This window comes from Aethalodelphis obliquidens, unplaced genomic scaffold, assembly GCF_003676395.1.
Source record: "Aethalodelphis obliquidens isolate GAN/ISIS:26980383/991018 unplaced genomic scaffold, ASM367639v1 scaffold5, whole genome shotgun sequence".
NCBI lineage: Eukaryota > Metazoa > Chordata > Mammalia > Artiodactyla > Delphinidae > Aethalodelphis > Aethalodelphis obliquidens.
Window position 1 is genome coordinate 23,454,116 of NW_020837949.1, and position 20,022 is coordinate 23,474,137.

Sequence of the window (20,022 nt, forward strand, 5' to 3'; positions counted from 1 at the left end):
TCGTGAGGATTTGGCAGAATCCAGCCGACAGGCTCGGATGCACCAGAAGGTGGCCCTCCAAACCCAAGCTCCTGTAGCCACCCTAAGGCCGGCCATCTCCCATGGATCACAGCATCCACGGGGTCCGCAAAAGGCAACCCCGCCAGGGGCCGGCTTCAAATGCGGAAAAGAAGGCCACTGGGCTCGCCAATGTCCCAATCCCCGACCTCCTTCTAAGCCCTGGCCCAGCTGCGGGCTAACGGGCCACAGGAAGAGTGATTGCCCTACGACTGGCCCTCCCTCAGCGTCTCCACGCGGGGGGCAGGCCGACCCAACGGCATTACCACTCGAGCTGCTGGGATTGGCTGATGACTGACAGCGCCTGGACTCGAAGACCCCCATCACCCTCGCCGAGCCCAGGGTAACGCTACAGGTAGCGGGTAAGTCCATCTCATTTCTGGTGGACACGGGGGCTACCTATTCGGTCCTGCCTACCTATTCCGGGCCAGTTTCTCCTTCCCAGATCTCGGTCATGGGTATTGATGGCAAATCATCCTTCCCACTCCAGACCGGTCCACTCCCATGTCATATCGAAGGACTCCCTTTTACTCATTCCTTCTTAGTCATACCACCCTGCCCAGTTCTCTTGCTAGGCCGAGATGTCCTTTTCCACTTAGGGGCCTCCCTCCAGCTGGTTAGACTTGACCCTAAGGTCCCCTCCTCCCAACTCCTGCTTCCTCTTCTCAGCCTGTCTCTAGAACCCTCCCCCTCCTATCCCCCTCTTCCAATCACACTGAACCCAATCAATCCCCAAGTCTGGGATACTTCTAAGCCCATAATAGCAACACACCATTCCCCCGTCCTCATCCGCCTAAAGGACCCCTCCAAATTTCCATCAAGGCCCCAATTTCCTATCTCTGAGACTCACCTTAGGGGCCTACAACCTATCACCAGACTCCTAAACCAGGGACTCCTTATCCCCACGGACTCTCCCGGCAGCACCCCCATCCTGCCTGTCCGCATGGCCTCTGGGGATTATCGCCTGGTCCAGGACCTCCGACTAATCAATGAAGCCATAATTCCTCTCCACCCAGTAGTACCAAACCCATACACCTTGCTCTCCCATATCCCCCCATCCACAGCCCACTTTACGGTTCTGGATCTCAAAGATGCCTTTTTCACTATCCCCCTACATCCCGACTCCTATTTCCTCTTTGCCTTTACCTGGATGGATCCGGATACTCATACTTCCAGTCAGCTCACCTGGACAGTTCTTCCCCAGGGCTTCCGCGACAGTCCTCGCCTCTTCGGTCAGGCGCTGGCACGGGACCTCACTTCCCGCTCCCTTACCCCCAGCACACTCCTTCAATATACAGATGACCTCCTCCTTTGTAGCCCATCTCTCAGCCTCTCAAGACAACATACTGCAGATCTCCTCAATTACCTTGGCTCTCGCGGTTATCAGGTCTCCCCAGCCAAGGCTCAGTTATCTGTATCTTCTGTAACCTACCTGGGGTTCCACCTTACCGCTACAACAAAAGGTCTAACAGCCGACCGCACCCGGATTATCTGTGAACTCCAGCCTCCGGAAACAGCGGAACAAATTCTCTCCTTTTTGGGCCTTATAGGATTTTTCCGACACTGGATCCCTAACTTTGCTCTCCTCGCTAAACCCTTATATCTAGCCGCTAAAGAAACCCCTCAAGGACCCCTCACCTCTCCTTCCGCCGTTCGACAGGCCTTTCTCACCCTCCTTAACGCTCTGATATCTTCTCCCCTTTCTCTGCCCAACCCAAACCGACCTTTTCACCTTTTTGTGGATGAACGGGCCGGAATAGCCACTGGACTCCTTGCCCGGCCTGTAGGGCCTTCCTACCGCCCCGTGGCTTACCTCTCCAAACAGCTAGAGCCAACCATTCGGGGATGGCAACCATGCCTTCGGACCACACAAACACTCAAACTGACTCTGGCCCACCCACTAACCGTGTTTTCCTCCCACCAGCTGGTCGACCTTCTAGGCCACAAGTCTCTCTCCCTCCTGTGCCCCTCCCACATCCAGGAGTTCCACCTGCTGGTCATTGAAAACCCAGCTATTTCTCTTGATCTCTCCCCTCGCCTGAACCCGGCTTCCCTCCTGCCTCCTTGATTCAAAAACTCTCACCATCTGTTACGGCAGCCGCCCAAATCTAACTGATACTGGGTTTCTTTGCAACTCATCCCTCACGGTAAACACATCAGTTGAAGCTCCACCAGGCATGTTTTTGTGGTGCAATGGTTCCCTCACAAAAGAGATCAATTCTTCCTCCCCCTTCCCATGTATCCCTGTTACTCTCGTCCCACAACTCACACTGTATAGCCAAGCCGAATTTTCTTCGCTAATCATGCCGCCCTTTACCCGACGAAAAAGAGCCATCTTTCTTCCTCTGGTCGCAGGCATCTCTCTCGCCTCCTCCCTGGTCGCTGCGGGCCTCGGCGGGGCGCGGGGGAGCTCTAACACATAGTGTTTCAACATCCCGCGACTTAGAACATAAACTCCAGCTAGCCATTGAAGCCTCCGCCAGCTCCATCTTCTCTCTCCAGCGCCAGATCACCTCAGTAGCCCGAGATGCCGTCCAAAATCGACGAGCCCTGGATCTCCTGACGGCCGACAAAGGAGGTACCTGCCTCTTCCTACAGGAGGAATGCTGTTATTACATCAATGAAACAGGACTCGTCGAAGACAACGTAAAACCCTCCATCGCTTAAGAGAAGAACTCCAATGCAAACACCAACAGTCTGCCTCCCCAATTCCCGACTGGTGGCGATCCACCCTCTATACCTGGCTAACACCAATCTTAGGCCCCTTAGTTCTCATCTGTATCTTGCTCATGCTTGCTCCCTGTTTTCTTAGGTTCCTTCGCAGGCGCATGGAGGAAGTCTCTCAGGTGGCCACAACCCAAATGCTCCTCGGCTCTTACACCTTGCTTCCGACAGAACCCCCCCACTGGCCTCCCCTAAGCCTCGGACCTCTGGTCGCCCGACTCCCCTTTCGACGCCCCCATTCAGCAAGAAGTAGCCAGAGATCAGAACGCCGCCCCATTACACCAAAGATGTCGGGATGTAAGGCCAACTGGCCCGAGGCAGGGGAACACAATCAGATTCACAGGTTGCATCAGACCGAAACTCTCCGGACCACCCAGTTCCAGAAACTGACCTGGAGACATTCCGGACCACCCAGTTCCAGGAACTGACCTGGGGACTTTGAACCCGGCCCAGCCTTCCCGCCTTTCGAGGGGCGGGACCAACGATCCCCCAGGATACCCGAAAAGACCATCAGATAAGGAATACCCTGCGCCCTCCCAGATTCACCACACCCCTTTCCCTTCTTCCCCTATAAAATCTTGCCCAACCCTCGACCAGGTGCGACTTCTCTGGCCCCTTTCTCTCGGATCAGTGAACCTCGCCCGGGAGCGCTCCCTAATAAAGCTCACTTGAAGCTTTCCTTGTTTCGCGGTGCCGTTTGTTAAGATCCGACATTACACTTATGTGTTACGTGGGTCAGAAACCACAATCTCTTTCAGAGACATGGCAAATTGAGGTCCAGACAAGGAAGATGGCACGGGATGAGGCTGGGATACAAGCCCAGGTCTTTTGACACCTGGGCCAGTGCTCTGTCCTCATCTGATCTCCGCTGCCACCTGGCCTGCCCCCCTCAGGGCCTGTTTCCCCCTTTGCACAAAAGACTGTTCCCTGGGCTTCCCTGGTGGCGCAGTGGTTGAGAGTCCGCCTGCCGATGCAGGGGACGCGGGTTCGTGCCCCTGTCCGGGAAGATCCCACATGCCGCGGAGCGGCTGTGCCCGTGAGCCATGGCCGCTGGGCCTGCGCGTCTGGAGCCTGTTGCTCCGCGGCGGGAGAGGCCACAGCAGTGAGAGGCCCACGTACCGCAAAAAAACCAAAAAAAACAAACAAAAAATTCAGTTCCCTGAAGGAGTGTGGGCTTCCTTTGCCCTGCCTGTCACCAGCTCCGCGATGTTGTGGCCTAGAGAGTCAGAGCCACAGCCATGGCCTCTGGATCAAAATAGCGTCGTGTGGGCAAAGGCAGGGCTGAGGGGCTGCCAATCAACTTCAGCCTGGGATTCCCGGGGCCGTCCACCCCATGGGAAACGGGAGCCAAGACCCATAGGGGTGAGTAGGGGGAGGGATGGTGGGCTCCTCCATCCCCTCCTGGCTTGAAGCTTTTCTCAGGATGGGAGAGACAGAATGAAGAAAAACATCTCTCCCCTTCTCATTTCCCTTCCTGATCTTTCCCAGGCAGGGTGGCGACAGCCTGGTCATTTGAGAAGTGGGTGAATCTTACCTGAGGGAAGGTGGTGTGGCTGTGACAGGTTTTCAATCCAGTTTTGCAGCATTGTGATCGTGGTGCCTCCTTGGGGGCCTCCGGGTTTGGACATTGCTCCTTTCTTATGAAGACTGGCTGGGCAGGGCTTTCCTGTCATCTCAGGTGATCTTTATAACAATCCTGGCTTAGATCATTGAGGGGCAATTGTTCCCACCCTAGTCTCACAGCTGATGGAAACAGGATGATACTCCTAGGATCCCTTGGCCGCTGAGCTAGGACCAGGACAGGGCTCCGACCTGGCCCAGGGCTCTATCTCTGGGGCCTTTTATGGAACTTTTATTTGAACCCGCTTTTTGCCAGGTACACCAAGTGTTTTTAGGGTAAAGAAAGGTTTCTCTTTTTCACATTACATAAGAAAAGGAAGGGCATTTTCATCCTCACGTGGTCTTTGGATGGCAGTGAAACATTTTAAAACTTCTCGCAGAGCGAAACCAGCACCTGCCTCGCAGCAGCAGCTGCGCTGCGGCCGACCAGGGTTTCTCTGGCCAGAGTTGCTCCCACGGGTCCACGGCGTGGGGCATATCTTTGCAAACCTCTTCAAGGGCCTTTTTAGCAAAAAAGAAACGAGCATTCTCATGGTGGGCCTAGATGCTGCGGGAAAGACCACCATCCTGTACAAACTGAAGCTGGGTGAAATCGTGACCACCATTCCCACTACAGGCTTCAACGTGGAGACTGTGGAATATAAGAACATCAGCTTCACTGTGTGGATGGCCAGGACAAGATCCGGCCTCTGTGGCGCCACTACTTCCAGAACACACAAGCTCTCATCTTCGTGGTTGACAGCAATGACAGAGAGCGTGTGAATGAGGCCCGAGAGGAGCTCATGAGGATGCTGGCAGAAGACGGGCTCAGGGACGCCATTCTCCTCATGTTTGCTAACAAACAGGGCCTATGACATCTCTTGGAAATATTCCATTCTTTTTCATGGCTGCATAGCATTTGATTATTTTGGAGCGAAATCCCTTTTCATTCCTCTGCAAGTTTTTTCTTAGCTACTCTTGCATATGTATTTCTTCTGAGTAAACTTTAGTACAACTGTGGCATGTTTAACAAGAAAATGACAAACCCCTTTGGACTTTTGACTGAACTGTGTTTAATCTATAGTTTAACCCTACAGTACATTCACTTTTTTTATAGTTTAACCCTACAGTACATTCATTTTTCTTAGGAATATGCCATGCCTTTCCGTCTAATTAATTATTTCATGTGTGTTAGAAAAGTTTGTACATTTTTAAGATCTAGTTTTCCTGTTTCCCACACTTGTTGGTAAAATCAATCCTGGGTATTTTTGTTACTGTTAATTGTTTTTTGACTATGTTCTCCACCCTCCCATCCACCCACCCTCATTGTATTTTCTAATTGGTTATTGGTAGTTGATGAGGAAGCTATTGAATTTTGCATGCAGACACTTTATTAAATTCGCCTGTGAGTTCTAATAGCATTTCAATTTATTCTTGTTGGCTCTCTGGAGCCTTTTGCACAGACCAATTCAGATGAATAATTAATTCTCCAGCTGAGTCAATGACCTTCCCTAAATCAGGTCTCTTAGGAGTTTGGCTGAAGGAGAATGCTGTGTAAATGCAGTGTGAATAGGGGTCTTGGAAAGTTCTGGTAGCCTCCAAAAAACTTACAGTCTTTCATTCATAATTGTTCAAAATCTGTCCTAAGAAAGTGATCAGAACTGTGAACAAAAGAACTTAGGAATCAAGGCACGTATTGCAATGCTTTTTATTTAAAACAGTGAACATTGGAGACAGCCTAAGTGATTAACATTAGCGGATTGGTTAGGTCAATGTTTACTCTGTTTTCACCTGTTTCCTGATCCTCTCATTCTACCCACTCCACCCCGGGCCTCGACTTCTCCCTCAGATTGCAGCGTCACAAATCCCACTGCCTGCAGAAGGCTCTGATTTTTATTTCAGAGTCTGCCTGCGTGGCTACTTGCCCCAGTCAGAGCTCGGCCTCCTCTTTCTCTGACTAGGTCAGGTTGGTGGGAAACACTCTGAGGCAGAGATCTGTGTCTGGTTATTAGGGAGGACTTTGAAAGCAGCATCTGTCAGGGAGTGAGGGAAGAGGATTGGGCAGCAGGAGAGTTGAACTGTGATGTAGTCACAACAGAGTCACCAGCTGATCCCATGAGGAGATGTAAAGCTGGGATGGCTCTTCAGAGTTGTCCCAAATAGAGGTAAGGGGGCTGGGCTCTGGAACCCCTCACATGACCAGCTGTGCTTTGGGAGGGAGCTGTGCTTTGAGGGGGGTGGAACTTTGGGAGAGGACTGTTTCTGCAGAGACACCCAGCTGTGAGCAGCCAACACTGCCAGCAGGGAAACAAATGCCTTCATCTGGAAGGAGGCGCTGGATGACTGATGCTTCATTTTACGTGTCAGCTTGACTCACTCGCGGGGTGCCCAGATATTTATTTATCTATTATTCTGGGTGTGTCTGTGAGTGTGGTGTTTCTGCATGAGATTAACGTTTGAATCCAAGTAGACTGAGTAAAGCAGATTGCCCTCCCCAGTGGGGGTGGACCTCATCCAATCTGTTGAAAGTGGGAATAAAATAAGACGTTGCGTAGTAAAGGATTCTTTCTCTCTGACTGACTGTCTCTGAGCTGGGGCATCAGACTTCTGCCTTCGGACTCAGACCAGGACTGGAACTTACACCACTGGGTCTCCAGCATGCTAACTTCAGATCTTGGACTTCTCACCCCCATAATTGTATGAGCCAATTCCTTATAGTAATTGTCAATGAGATCTATAACTGTATTTGTATCTATATCTGTATCTCCTATTGGTTCTGTTTCTCTGGTGAACCCAGTGGCGCACCATAGCATTCACACACTGCTGTGGTGGATTAAAGGTGGCTGCAAATTCTTCAATAATCCTTCCATTGAGAGGTGGAAAGTATTTCTCCTTTCTCATATATGAGGTGGCTCAGTGACAGCTTTTGCATTAGTCAGGGTTCTCCAGACAAGAGATGGATCGATTGATCTATCTATCTGTCTATCTGTCATCAAGATATATGATGGAGAATTGGCTCATGTGATGATGGAGGCTGAGAAGCCCCACAGTCTGTAGTCTGCAAGGTGGAGACCCAGGAAAGCTAGTGGTGTAATTTAGTCCGAGTCCGAAGGCCTGAGACCCAGGGGAGCCACTGGTGTAAACCCCAGTCTGAGGGCAGGAGAAGATGAAATGAGATGCTCCAGCTCAAGTAGTAAGGCAGAAAACAGGGTCAGATTCCTCTTTCTTCCACTTTTTGTTCTATTCATGTCCTTTACTGAGTCCGCTGATTCGAACGCTAACCTCATCCAGAAACACCTTCACAGACACACACAGACATAACGTTTAACCTGGGCACCCATGGCCGGTCAAGCGGACACTTGAAAGTAAATGAACTGTCACAGCGGGCCTTTAAAATAACATTACGAAATGTTTAATGTCATCGAGAACGGCTTATCACCTACTGTTAAGAGAAACAAGCACTGCACAAAATTAGGAGTACAGTATGAGCTCAACCACGTGAAGGAAAAGAAACAGCAGAGAAGATTGGAAGACGATACGCTGAAGTGGTTGCTTCCAAGGGAATGGACGCTTAGTAACCGTTTTTCAACATCTTTATAGTTTTCTGCATTTTTCATATTTTCTACAATGAGCATGTGTCATTGTGATAAGGAAAAGACTTGAGAAAGTAAACCGTGAGGGCTCAGACAGTACTGGGATCTCCTGGCTCCCAGAAAAGTCAGTGTAGGGCGCCTGGGCGCCTCAAGCCTCAATCACCCGCTTGACCCTCAGCTGGGCCAGCGGCCGCCTTCCCCTCCTCAATGTGGAGCAGCCCCTGCAAACGGGAGAGTCAAACTGCTGCGGGGCCAGGCGGGGCTGCTGGGGACTCCTATAGCGTCCCCCACCGTAGGGGCACTGGGTGAGACAAAAAGGAGGCAGCGGGGGGAAAGGACAGGCACCTGAGAACGGGGCATTGGTTCCCTCTGTGCCACCGCCCCTTGGCCCTCCGTCTCTCCACACAGCTGAGGCGGGCGCCGGGAGCTGCCGGGTCCTTTCTGTGAGTGCACCTGGGGACACAGCCCCATCCCGTGCTCCTGTGCAAGCTGGGGGAGAAGCAGAGAGAGGCATGGAGGCTGGGGTGTGTGGAGGAGGCTGACTCCTCAGGGGAGCCCGTGCAACAGGGGAGGCCCTTGCCTGTGGGTGGGTTCCTGTGGCCGCCACGTCAAGGCCAGGCTTCCTCTGCCTCCTGCAGCCCCTCTGATGGCCAAGGGGAGCTGCCGGGGAAAACCACAGGCCACAGGACTCCCTGGCTGCCCAGGAGCAAGGCCACAGGTAAAACCCAAATGAAATAGAACCCCATACTCACTCCTTTCTAAATCCCCAAACTCAGTTAAAAAGCAAACACTCCTTGGCGACAACATCCACATCGACAAAAATAATTCATGAAGTTACCTGATCCCCAGTCCAGACGAGTGAGTAAGTGCAGAGACGGCTTTGTGTGCCAAAGGGCCAGCCAAATGGAAAAGAAATAGCACTTCCTCCCAGGAAAGAGAGGGAGGCTTCTGGACTCATGTACAAATGAATGAATACCTTCCGCCCTTCCCCTCCCTCCAGTCCCGAACTGCCATCAGGCTGTTGTCACTCTACTCTGACTCCCCAGACAATGGGGCCCACAGGTGAATTCAGGAGCCCCAAGACTGTTATTCTTTTTTTTAAACATCTTTATTGGAGTATAATTGCTTTACAGTGGTGTGTTAGTTTCTGCTTTATAACAAAGTGAATCAGTTATACATACACATATGTTCCCATATGTCTTCCCTCTTGCGTCTCCCTCCCTCCCACCCTCCCTATCCCATCCCTCTAGGTGGTCACAAAGCACCGAGCTGATCTCCCTGTGCTATGCGGCTGCTTCCCACTAGCTATCTGTTTTATGTTTGGTAGTGTATATATGTCCATGCCACTCTCACTGCCTACCCGGCAGTTCTTCTGTCTGCCCTGTCAGGTCAAACTGCTCCCTAGGCCGCTGCTCTCTGCTCATAAGCAATTTTTCAGTCCTTTAGCACAGCTTCATTAAAAAATCTACTTCTCTGCGGCACCCGAGAGATTTTTCTGCCGTTTTTCCAAGTTCAGCTCTTTTTGAGTCATGTCCTATACTTCTCTCCCCCTTCCACCCCTCCCTTGTCCCCAGATTGACATTCTTTTGGCAGCGGAATCCGGATTTTTCCATCTCCTGCCTCTACCTGTAGAACAAGAACGTGATTTGGCACAAGTTCTGGGACAAGATGGGGCAGGTGTTTGTCCAAAGGGGTCACAGGGAGCGAGCTCTGAGTCAGTGAGAAGAGGGCCTCTTGCTGTTGCTTCAGTTTCAGGGTCCATGGGGGGGCAGGTGTGTGTGTGTGTGGGGCAGGTGTGGGGTGATGGGTTCAGGCTTTGAGGGCAGAAGGTGGGTTGGTGTCCCAGGCCCACCCCTGGCCAGTGGCATCATCCAGGGGCCTCTCTGAACCTGAAGGTCCTGGTTGATACAGTGGACATAACAGCATCCCTGCCTCCAAGGGCTGTGGTGAAGTTGAAACGGGCTTGGGTCCTTGGAAAGTGCACAGTTCAGTGCCCTGCACACCTAGCTGAGGGGTTAACTGAGAGGTGACACAAGCACGGCTTGCCGAACTGACCGGTGCCCCTTGGGGTAATTGAGAAGAAAGGAAAGGAAAGAAGAAAGAAGAAAGGCTCTTCCCACCTTTTCTCCACCGACAAGAAAACCTTTCACGGAGAGCTGGAAGTCCACTAGTGAAGAGTTAGTTATGCTAATATCTCCTTCCCTTTCCTATCTTAAATTTAAAATCTGGCTGGCTGGGAAACACATCGCATTCCCAATCCATCGATTGAAACTCTCTCTCTCTTTTTAAATAAAATTTCCTTAATTCTATAAACACTGACTGAGCGCCTGCTGACATACTATGTGCAAGACACTGGACCAGGCACTATAAACATGAGTAAGAAAGATATGGTTTCTGCAACTCGACAGAACTTCCCACCATGCTTTCACTCCCGGAGCTTGAGCGGAGCTTTTCCTGGGTCCCCATTTGGGTCCTGGGAGAAGTCAGACTTGTCTAGTTGAGATCTGGCCCCAGCTCCCACCTTCTGGTTGATGCCCCCTTTGAAGCCTCCTCCCTCAGACTAGCCCAGCGAGTAGACACTCATGTCTGGGAGCTGTGGTCAGCTGCCGGCAGGGCTGGTCCCAGGGCAATAGGAGGGTGGTCCCGGCCACTCTTTATTTTCTTGGTTACCCTTTGTCCTGTAATTTGGGATGCACTCTGATAATTTCAGACTTTTATGACAATTTAAGAAGTGCAAAGGCAGGAATTTAGTTTGGTCCCTGGGGTAATTTAGATTCTCATTTAAGCCTTTTAGCCTTTTTGATTAAAATAGAGACATTTAATATCATTAAATGATGCCCCCAAACATCCTCCAGCTTTACACATGAGTCTCCCTTTCTGGCCTCCCTGAAGAACAGGCTTTTTTTCTCTTGGGTCCTTTTCTCCCTCCCTCCCTCTGCATTTTCACTTTTCCCTCTTCTGATATTTTCTCTGCTCCAAGTCCTGCCATAATCCCTGGAGACACCAGCCTCCGTGGAAATGACCTGTCCAGCTAGCCTCTCACATCCTTGGCAACTCATCCTCAGGGCCCTCTCCTCCGTTGCAGCCCATGCTGTGGGCTTTGGTTGTGCCCAGGACCCTGCCCCCTGAGATAACACCTGCAGTCATTGCGCCTCCTGACTGCAGCCCCACCCTTTCGGCTCACCTGCTTGGTCGCCCGTAACACCCTGCTCATCAGGTCCTTCGGGACCGCCGGCCCAGGATGCCTCCACACTGTTGCCATCCCCCAGTCCCCACTGCCTTCACATGCCTCCCTTCCCAGCTCAGATTCCATGCTCCAGCTCCAAGCACTAATTGTCTACATCTTAAAATCCTTCTCTCCCTTGCCCTTCCCTTGAAAGCAACTGGCAAAAATCCAACCCTCAACAAACGCACCCAGCGACTTTCCATAATGCTGGGCAGGCTGGGGCCCCGTAAAGTCCCGGTCTTTACTTTCAGCTGGACCCACAACGGCGCCCAGAAATCTCACTAGCCTGTGCCTCCAGTCAGCTCCTGCTTCTGTCCTCCACAAAGACTACTCCACCCGCTCAGACTCTGACAAGTCGGCCAGCCCAGCGGTGTGCTGGGAGATGTCTTACAACAGGCTCCAACAGGGGATGGGGAAAGCCCTGATCTGTAGTGTTTGCTGATTCTCATGGTATAAATACTCCCACTGTGGCCCATTTCAAGCTACCAAGACATCACTTAGCCACCACATAGATATCACCACATAGATAGATAGATGTAATATCCTTAAGATCAGAGTAGTAGTGAGATGGAGTGAAATCATTAGGAAGTGATGGGTTTTTAGTGTTTATCTTTTATTTATTTATTTATTGGCTGCGTTGGGTCTTCGTTGCTGCGCGCGGGCTTTCTCTAGTTGCGGTGAGCGGGGGCTACTCTTCGTCGCGGAACATGGGCTCTAGGTGCACGGGCTTCAGTAGTTGCAGCACGTGGGCTCAGTAGTTGTGGCTCACGTGCTCTAGAGTGCAGGCTCAGTAGTTGTGGCTGACGGGCTTAGTTGTTCCGTGGCATGTAGGATCTTCCCGGACCAGGGATCAACCCGTGTCCCCTGCATTGGCAAGCAGATTCTTAACCGCTGCGCCACCAGGGATGTCCATGTTTGTCTTTTAAAATATAATTTATTTGATTGTAATTTATATAATATAATTTAAAAATATTTTATTTTGCGATAATTGTACATTCACATACAGCTGTAGGAAATAATACAGAGAGACCCCTTATACCCAATGATAACATCTTATGGTACCAGATCACAAGGAAATTGACATTCATGCAATCCATTGGTCTTGCTCAGATTTCACCAGTTTTACATGTACTCATTTGTGCATGTGTGTGTATATTAATTCTAAGCAGTTTTATTCCATGTGTAGATTTGTGGGATCACCACACTCAAGATACAGAACAGCTCCATCACAAGGATCCTTTCTGCTAAACTTTAAAAGCTACAGCCCTTCCTCCACCCGCCCTCCAAACCCTGGCACCTGGCAATCTGTTCATTTTATAATTTGGTCATTTCAGCTGTGCTATATAAATGGAATCGTACAGTGTGTCACCTTTTTAAAATGTATGTCTTAAAGTAAACGTTTTGTTCTTAGATGATGGTAGATTCACATGGAGTTGTAAGAGATGATACAGAAGGATTTCTGTACCTTTACCCAGTTTCCCCCAATGGTAACATCTTACAAACCATAGTCGGTATCACAACCAGGATACTGAGGATGATACAGTCAAGATATAAAACATTTCCATCACCACAAGGATCACTCCTGCTGCCCTTTCAAAGCCACACCCACTTTCTTCCCTCTTTCCATCCCCAACACCTGGCAACCACTAATCTGTTCTCCTTTTCTATGATTTTTGTCATATTGAGAATATTATATAATGGAATCATACAGCAGGTGATCTCTTGGGACTGAATTTTTGTCACTCAGCATAATGCCCTGGAGATCTATGCGAGTCTCTGCCTGTGTCACTAGTTCGTTCCTTTGTATTGTTGAGTAGCATTCTACAGTGTGGATGCACAGTGGTTCGTTCATCCATTCACCCATCAAAGGACATCTGGGTTGTCTCAAGTTTTTGACTATTAAGAATAAAGCTGCTATGAACATTCCTGCTCGGGTTTTTGACATAAGTTTAATTTCTTTGGGATAAATGCCCAAAAGTGCAATTACTGGGTTGTTTGTAAGATACTGCCCCTACTCTTTTTTTTAAAAATAAATTTATTTATTTATTCATTTATTTAATTTTTGGCTGCATTGGGTCTTCGCTGCTGCATGCGAGCTTTCTCTAGTTGCAGTGAGCAGGGGCTACTCTTTGTTGTGGGGCGCAGGCTTCTCATCGTGGTGGCTTCTCTTGTCGCAGAGCACGGGCTCCAGGCGCACAGGCTTCCGTAGTTGTGGCACACGGGCTCAGTAGTTGTGGCTCGCGGGCTCTAGAGCACTGGCTCAGTAGTTGTGGTGCACGGGCCTAGTTTCCACGGCATGTGGGATCTTCCCGGACCAGGGCTCGAACCTGTGTCCCCTGCATTGGCAGGTGGATTCTTAACCACTGCGCCACCAGGGAAGCCCCCTAATTTTGCAACATTTTTATCGCCCCGGAAAGAAACATGAATCCGTTAGCAGTCTCTTTATAACCCCCTCACACTCAACCACGAATATACCTTCTTTCTCCATGGATTTGTCAATTCTGAACATTTTATATAAATAGAATCATACAAGCATAACATTTCCAAGGTTCCAGAGCCTCTCTCTTGCCCTGGGAATTTCAAAAACACTGTTACTCTGTCTCCTTCTCTACCTGGAGATCCCCTGCTCAGCCTTCAGCTCTCACTCTCCTCTTCTTTGGGGAGCCCTTTTCTGACCCAGACTCCTGACCCCTAGGTTTGGCTGAGACCCTTGCTTTATGCCACAGCAATTTCACCTCTCTCAGCCTAACCCTCATTACACTGTTATTATTTATCTCATTGTTATGACCTATATTGTTATTATTACTAATTTATTATTAGATTGTTATGACTTACCTAATTTGTTCTCCTGCCAGACCATAAGCTCCATCAGGGCAGGGACCCATTTTCCTGTTTATGCCTGTATCCCTGGGGCTCAGCACATAAAAGCCCTCAATAGACATATGCTACATGTAAAAAGTCAATCCAGGTCTCTTGGGCCTTTGTCAGAGTCCACTGGTAAGTCAGCCTCACTGCGCAGCCGCTTATTCTTTCCCTGTCTTTCTCCTCTCTGACAGCTGGATGGAATTAGGGGTGTGCAGGGAAGGGCTTTGGACAAGACCCTGTATCTCAGAGAAACTGGCACATTAGGAGGGAAAGCTGCCAGCCCAGAGCTGTGGTGGAGGTTTTGTGGAGAGATGTTCAGGAGAGACAAAGCATGAGGGACCAGGCTCTAAGCTCCTGTGTTTGTCTTTGCCTCCCCATCCGCAGTGCTGGGGGAGAAGGAAGTGCCCAAAATGTGTCTGCTGAATGAGTTAATGGAGACAGACAGGTCTCAGCTTTCAGGTTTGCAGCTCAGAGCACCCCGACTCCCGCTGTGTTTCTGCAGAGCCAGGATGAGGTCCTCCCCAGAGCCTGGCATATTGCACAGTTTCTGCCCTTCCTGTCCATGCTGGCACGGTGGGGCCTCATGGCTGTGCCCCAGGAGGGGGCTGTGCCCCATGAGAGAGCTGTGCCCCGAGAGCCGTGCTGGGGCCCAAGGAGGAGAGGATGGAATCCTAGAGGCTGGGCTAAGGACTCCCCGGTCCTCTGCCAAAAAGGCAGCTGTCACCTTGGGGAGGTTTGCAGGATGCGTCAATGCCAAGAGCTCCCCTACAGGCTGGGCATCTGTCCTCCGAGTCAGCAATAGGTCAGAAAGCAAAGCTGGGGACCCGGGGGCTTCCCTGGTGGCGCAGTGGTTAAGAATCGCACGCCAGGGGCTTCCCTGGTGGCGCAGTGGTTGAGAGTCTGCCTGCCGATGCAGGGGACGCGGGTTCGTGCCCCGGTCCGGGAAGATCCCACTTGCCGCGGAGCAGCTGCGCCCGTGAGCCATGGCCTCTGAGCCTGCGCGTCGGGAGGCTGTGCTCCGCAACGGGAGAGGCCACAACAGTGAGAGGCCCGCATACCACCAAAAAAAAAAAAAAAAAAAAAGAATCTCATGCCAATGCAGGGGACACGGGTTCGAGCCCTGGTCCGGGAAGATCCCACATGTCGCCGAGCAACTAAGCCCGTGTGCCACAACTACTGATCCTGTGCTCTAGAGCACACGAGCCACAACTACTAAAGCCCCGCGTGCCTAGAGCCCGTGCTCTACAACAAGAGAAGCCACCGCAATGAGAAGCCCATGCACCGCAACAAAGAGTAGCCCGTGCTCATCCCAACTAGAGAAAGCCTGCACGCAGCAACGAAGACCAGACACAGCCAAAAAAACAAAAGTGCTGGGGGCCTTGTTTCCAGAAGGTTCAGTTCTGTGGCCCATTTGGACCTTGATCATTGTCATTTAGGGCTCTGTCAAATAATCACTGGGGGATATTTCTTAAAAAGATGTAAATGCTGGGACTTCCCTGGTGGCACAGTGGTTAAGAATCCGCCTGCCAATGCAGGGCACACAGCTTCAAGCCCTAGTCCAGGAAGATCCCACATGCTGCGGAACAACTAACCCCCCGTGCCACAACTACTGAGCCTGTGCTCTAGAGCCCACGAGCCACAACTACTGAGCCCAAGTGCCACAACTACTGAAGCCTGTGCAGATAGAGCCTGTGCTCTGCAACAAGAGAAGCCACCGTAATAAGAAGCCGATGCACCGCAACAAAGAGTAGCCCCTGCTCTACGCAGCTAGAGGAAGGCCACACGCAGCAATGAAGACCCAAAAATAAATTTAAAAAAAGATAAAAGTTTAAATGCTGCCCAAGCAGTGCCTGAATTGGAGGGTGGGAGTGAGGGAGCAGGAATGTTGAAGATCTGCACGTTTCATCCATTATTCATTCTTGAGGCTTTTACATCCTCTCACTCTCACCCCAGTGGGGTCAGCTAGGTATTATTAGCCCTGTTGCAGATGAGGCAATGGAGGCTCCAAATGTCTGGAATTGTCTGAGAACGCTGGGAGCAGTATTCAGCTGGGGCGGAATCAAAGTCTCTAGACTCCAAGGCCTTTTCACTGCTCTCTAGCACCCCCATCCCAATGTTGCTATGAGGGAGGGACCCCCTTGTCTCTAGTGGAGGCCTTGGGAAGAAGCCCGAGCTGCATAAGTCCCAGCTGGCGGGATTGGCTTACTCAGCAGAGCCCCCTACCCCTGGCCTTTGCAGCATCCTGGATTGCCTGCTGGGGGGCAAGTTGCTCACCTGGGCACGGGTGGGCTGGGGTTTTGTGAGCCTAGGAAGAGGCTGCAGCATTGGAGGAGGAGGAAGAAGTGATCCCGGGTGAGCACACTCAGTAAAATGGGGGGAGAAACAAAGGCCACCTGGTGGCGGGGAGGTCCCCCACAGCTAGGGGTTTTATGGTTGTGCCTGGAGTGGGGATTTCTTGGTAGGTGAGGTCCTTCTACAGCATCAGTTCAGGGCCCATGGGGCTAGGATTATATACCAAATATAGCAAATAAAAAACCAGGGCACCCAGTTAAATGTGAATTTCAGATAAACAGTGGATCAGGGCTTCCCTGGTGGTACAGTGGTTAAGAGTCCACCTGCCAATGCAGGGAACATGGGTTCGAGCCCTGGTCTGGGAAGATCCCACATGCCGCGGAGCACATAAGCCCGTGCGCCACAACTACTGAGCCTGTGCTCTGGAGCCGTGAGCTACAACTACTGAGCCCATGAGCCACAACTATTGAAGCCTGCACGCCTAGAGCCTCTGCTCTGCAGCAAGAGAGGCCACCACAGTGAGAAGCCCTCACACCGCAACGAAGACCCAATGCAGCCAAAAATAAATAAATAAATTTATTATTAAAAAACCCCCCAAAACCAGTGGATCATTTTTTAGTATAAGTATACCCCAGATAAACAACAGATACATTTTTAGTATGAATATGTCCCAAATATTGCATGGGGCATACTTATACTAAATACATTTACCGATAGACTTTTAGCCCTGAGTGTAGGGTAATACTGGGTTGGCCAAAAAGTTCGTTCGGGTTTTGTAAGCCGTTACAGGAAAAACCCGAACGAACTTTTTTGGCCAACCTAGTGTTTTTGTGAGGGATCCTTTCAAATGTCCCTTCAGATCTTAAAGCTCAGATGAAAAATTACTGGTTTGAAAAATTACTCCCATTATGATTATATTACTAGTGCTCAGTTCGGCTGCTGACAGTAACAGTGTGGGATAATAGGACTCAGAGTTTCACTGAGAACAAGTGCATTAAATACAAAGCATTGTGTTGAAGGGTCCGAAGTCATCCGAGTCCAGAGCACTGGGAAAGAGCTTCAGAGAAGGGAGCTGCCGAGCAGGCAGGCCGGCAGGCGGGGCACCCACGAGACCACAGGTGACCGGCGCCTGCCCTCCTCGGCCAGTGCCCTTGCACCAGCCCCGGGCGGCGGGGCAGAGTTCAGTTGTGTGAGCGGGAAAACGGGCCAGAAGCGCGGGTCGCCGCAGCGCCAGGCTGGCCTGGGGGACGCGGCAAAGGGACCTGGGGGCGACCCGGGCCCGTCGCTTCCTCTTTGCCCCATCTGCGTTGCTGGGCTAAGCATTGCTGACTCAAGGGAAGAAGGATAAAGAGAAACTGGGGAAAAGCCAGCAGACAAGACCAACAATAAAACGAAATTTGCTGATCGAGTGGAATTCTCTCCGGAGACCCAGCAAGTTGCGCACGCGGCTGGGCGCCAGCGGGGCCAGCGGCAGCGCGTTTTGCGCCCCTGCCCGGGATGCGCGGTAAACCTGGCCGTTCCCGTGCCTCCCGAGGCCGGGGGCAGGAATCTAGGATGAAGACCCCTACCGGAGGCAAGCCTGAGACCCTCCGGGACCGGGTCGGAGGAGGGGCGACTGAGACCCGGCTCGCCCCTTCGGCCCGAGAAAGGGGCACAGGGTGGGCTCCCTGAAGAGCAGGGGGTGGGGTCGCAAAGGCGTTTCTGGAAATAAACCCCGTCCAGGACAAAAGGGAAAGGAAAGGAGCAACTCAAAGGTTTCATGAGGATTTGGGGGTGGGCTGTCTCCTCCGACTCCACTCTCATACTGTGGGATTCCTAATCGCCCTCTAAGAGAAACAGCGCCCCTGATCAGCCAGAAATGAGCCCTGGGAAGAGGGGAAAAAGATAATGTGGCCGGTAAAGCACCCCTGGCACGCCCACCACAGGCAGCCCTGGCTCTTCTAGCAGAGCGTTGACTATGCACCAGACCCCGTGCGAGCAGTTTTACATGCATTATCTCATTCATCATCACAACCAACCCGGGAGGCAGGCACATTACCATCCCCTGGGCTGGGAGAGATTGAGTAGCTTGCCCAAATCACACAACTGGTAAAGGTGGCAGCCTCTGAGCCCAGCTTTTAACCCTGAACCATCCTGTTTCCTGCTAGACCCAGATAAGGCTTCAGATTCCTTCTCAACACAGAACTGGGGATGGCCACTACCCACAGACCTAAGTTGGCACAGGAATAAAACTGTTTTCCAAACGTGTTATATTGGTGCGTTGGCTCAGATGCAAATTATTGCGGCCGCTGGATGATTTGGCTGGGGCTGTAGAAGGGCCTCACCTCCCACCTGATACGTTTATGTGTGGAATCATAGAATAATTAATCTAGAATAGACCTAAAAAATGGACTCCAGCATGTGGGTTTTTCAGATGAGGAAGCTGAGGCCCGGAGAAGTGAACACGCTTGCCCAGGGCCACCCAGCATCAGGATTAGAATCCGGCATCTGGCATCCCAGTGGGAGGGGCCCTTGTTAACCCTCCCCATGGCTGCACTGCTCTCTGGGAGCGCAGACCTCGCTTCTGGCCTGCCCCTTTCAGCGGAGTTTGAGAGTCCACAGGCAGAGCTGGAACCCACGGCCTCTGTCCCGCGGCGGAGTGGTTTCTGGGCGGGGCACAGGCAGGCGGCAGAGGTGGTGGAGAAGTTCGCGATCCCAAGCCCTGGGCGCGCAGGACCGGACTGGGCCTCCCTGGCCAAACGCCACCTGGCGGTGGAAGCCGGGAGAGGGCGCGAGGCCTTGCCGGGACCCAGCATGGCATGTCTGGGAGAGGAGGGTGGGCCAGCGTTTGTTGGGCAGCCACTAGGCGCTGGGCAAAAATCAGGGTTAAATCAGCTTAAAGGATTGGCAACCACGGCGTCCCCAGCCCAGGTCCCAGGGCAACCTGGTTCCCGTCTAGCCAGTGTTAGATGGCCCTGAAGCTGCCTTCTCAGACGCTTGACACAGGATTACAAAACGTGGTTGTCACAGACATCCCCCTCCACACACACTTCAACATAAAGGCCCTTTCTCTGCTGTTTATCCTCATTAAATATTGGATTATTTCAACAACTATTTACATATAAAGAAACATGAACAGTAATCTGCATAAAACTCAGCAGAACACACACACCTGGATACGTGAGGACGGGGTGCATCTCCGCTATGGGGTGAGAACAGGAAGGCTCCCGCAGGTGGAACTCGCCGGTGGTGCCCCAGGTTCTGTGCTTTCCTCTTTCTTCCATCTAAACAGCACAGAAAACCAGAGAGGCAGGCTGGAGAGCTGCTGTGACTCGCCCCAGCTAACCCAGCTAAAGTGACAGGACGCCACGAACCAGACCCCAGATACCCTGACTCAGGCCTGCATGTGGTTTATTGAGGGCCACCCCCAAATTCCTCCCCTCCCCAGATCTGTCAAGATTCCTAAAACTTTGCTGTTATAGGCCCCTAACTCTATGTACTGCTGGAGAGCTAGGAGGTTTCGAGAATTTCCTCTCTAAACAAATCACGCTGGAAAGAACACTTCATTGGTCACTATTACTTGTAAAAGGATTCTGGCACCTGCAGAAGTGAGGGAGTGTGGGGGGGGTATGGCAGGGACACCGGGACCCCAAAGATCACCTTCGTGTGTTTCTCACAACTTTGGCA

General features: G+C 51.4%; 1 pseudogene; it reads left to right on the plus strand.

Moving 5' to 3' along the window:
• Window positions 1-4,826: 4,826 nt before the first annotated feature.
• Window positions 4,827-5,255, plus strand: LOC113618554 (ADP-ribosylation factor 3 pseudogene; annotated as a pseudogene).
• Window positions 5,256-20,022: the final 14,767 nt, after the last annotated feature.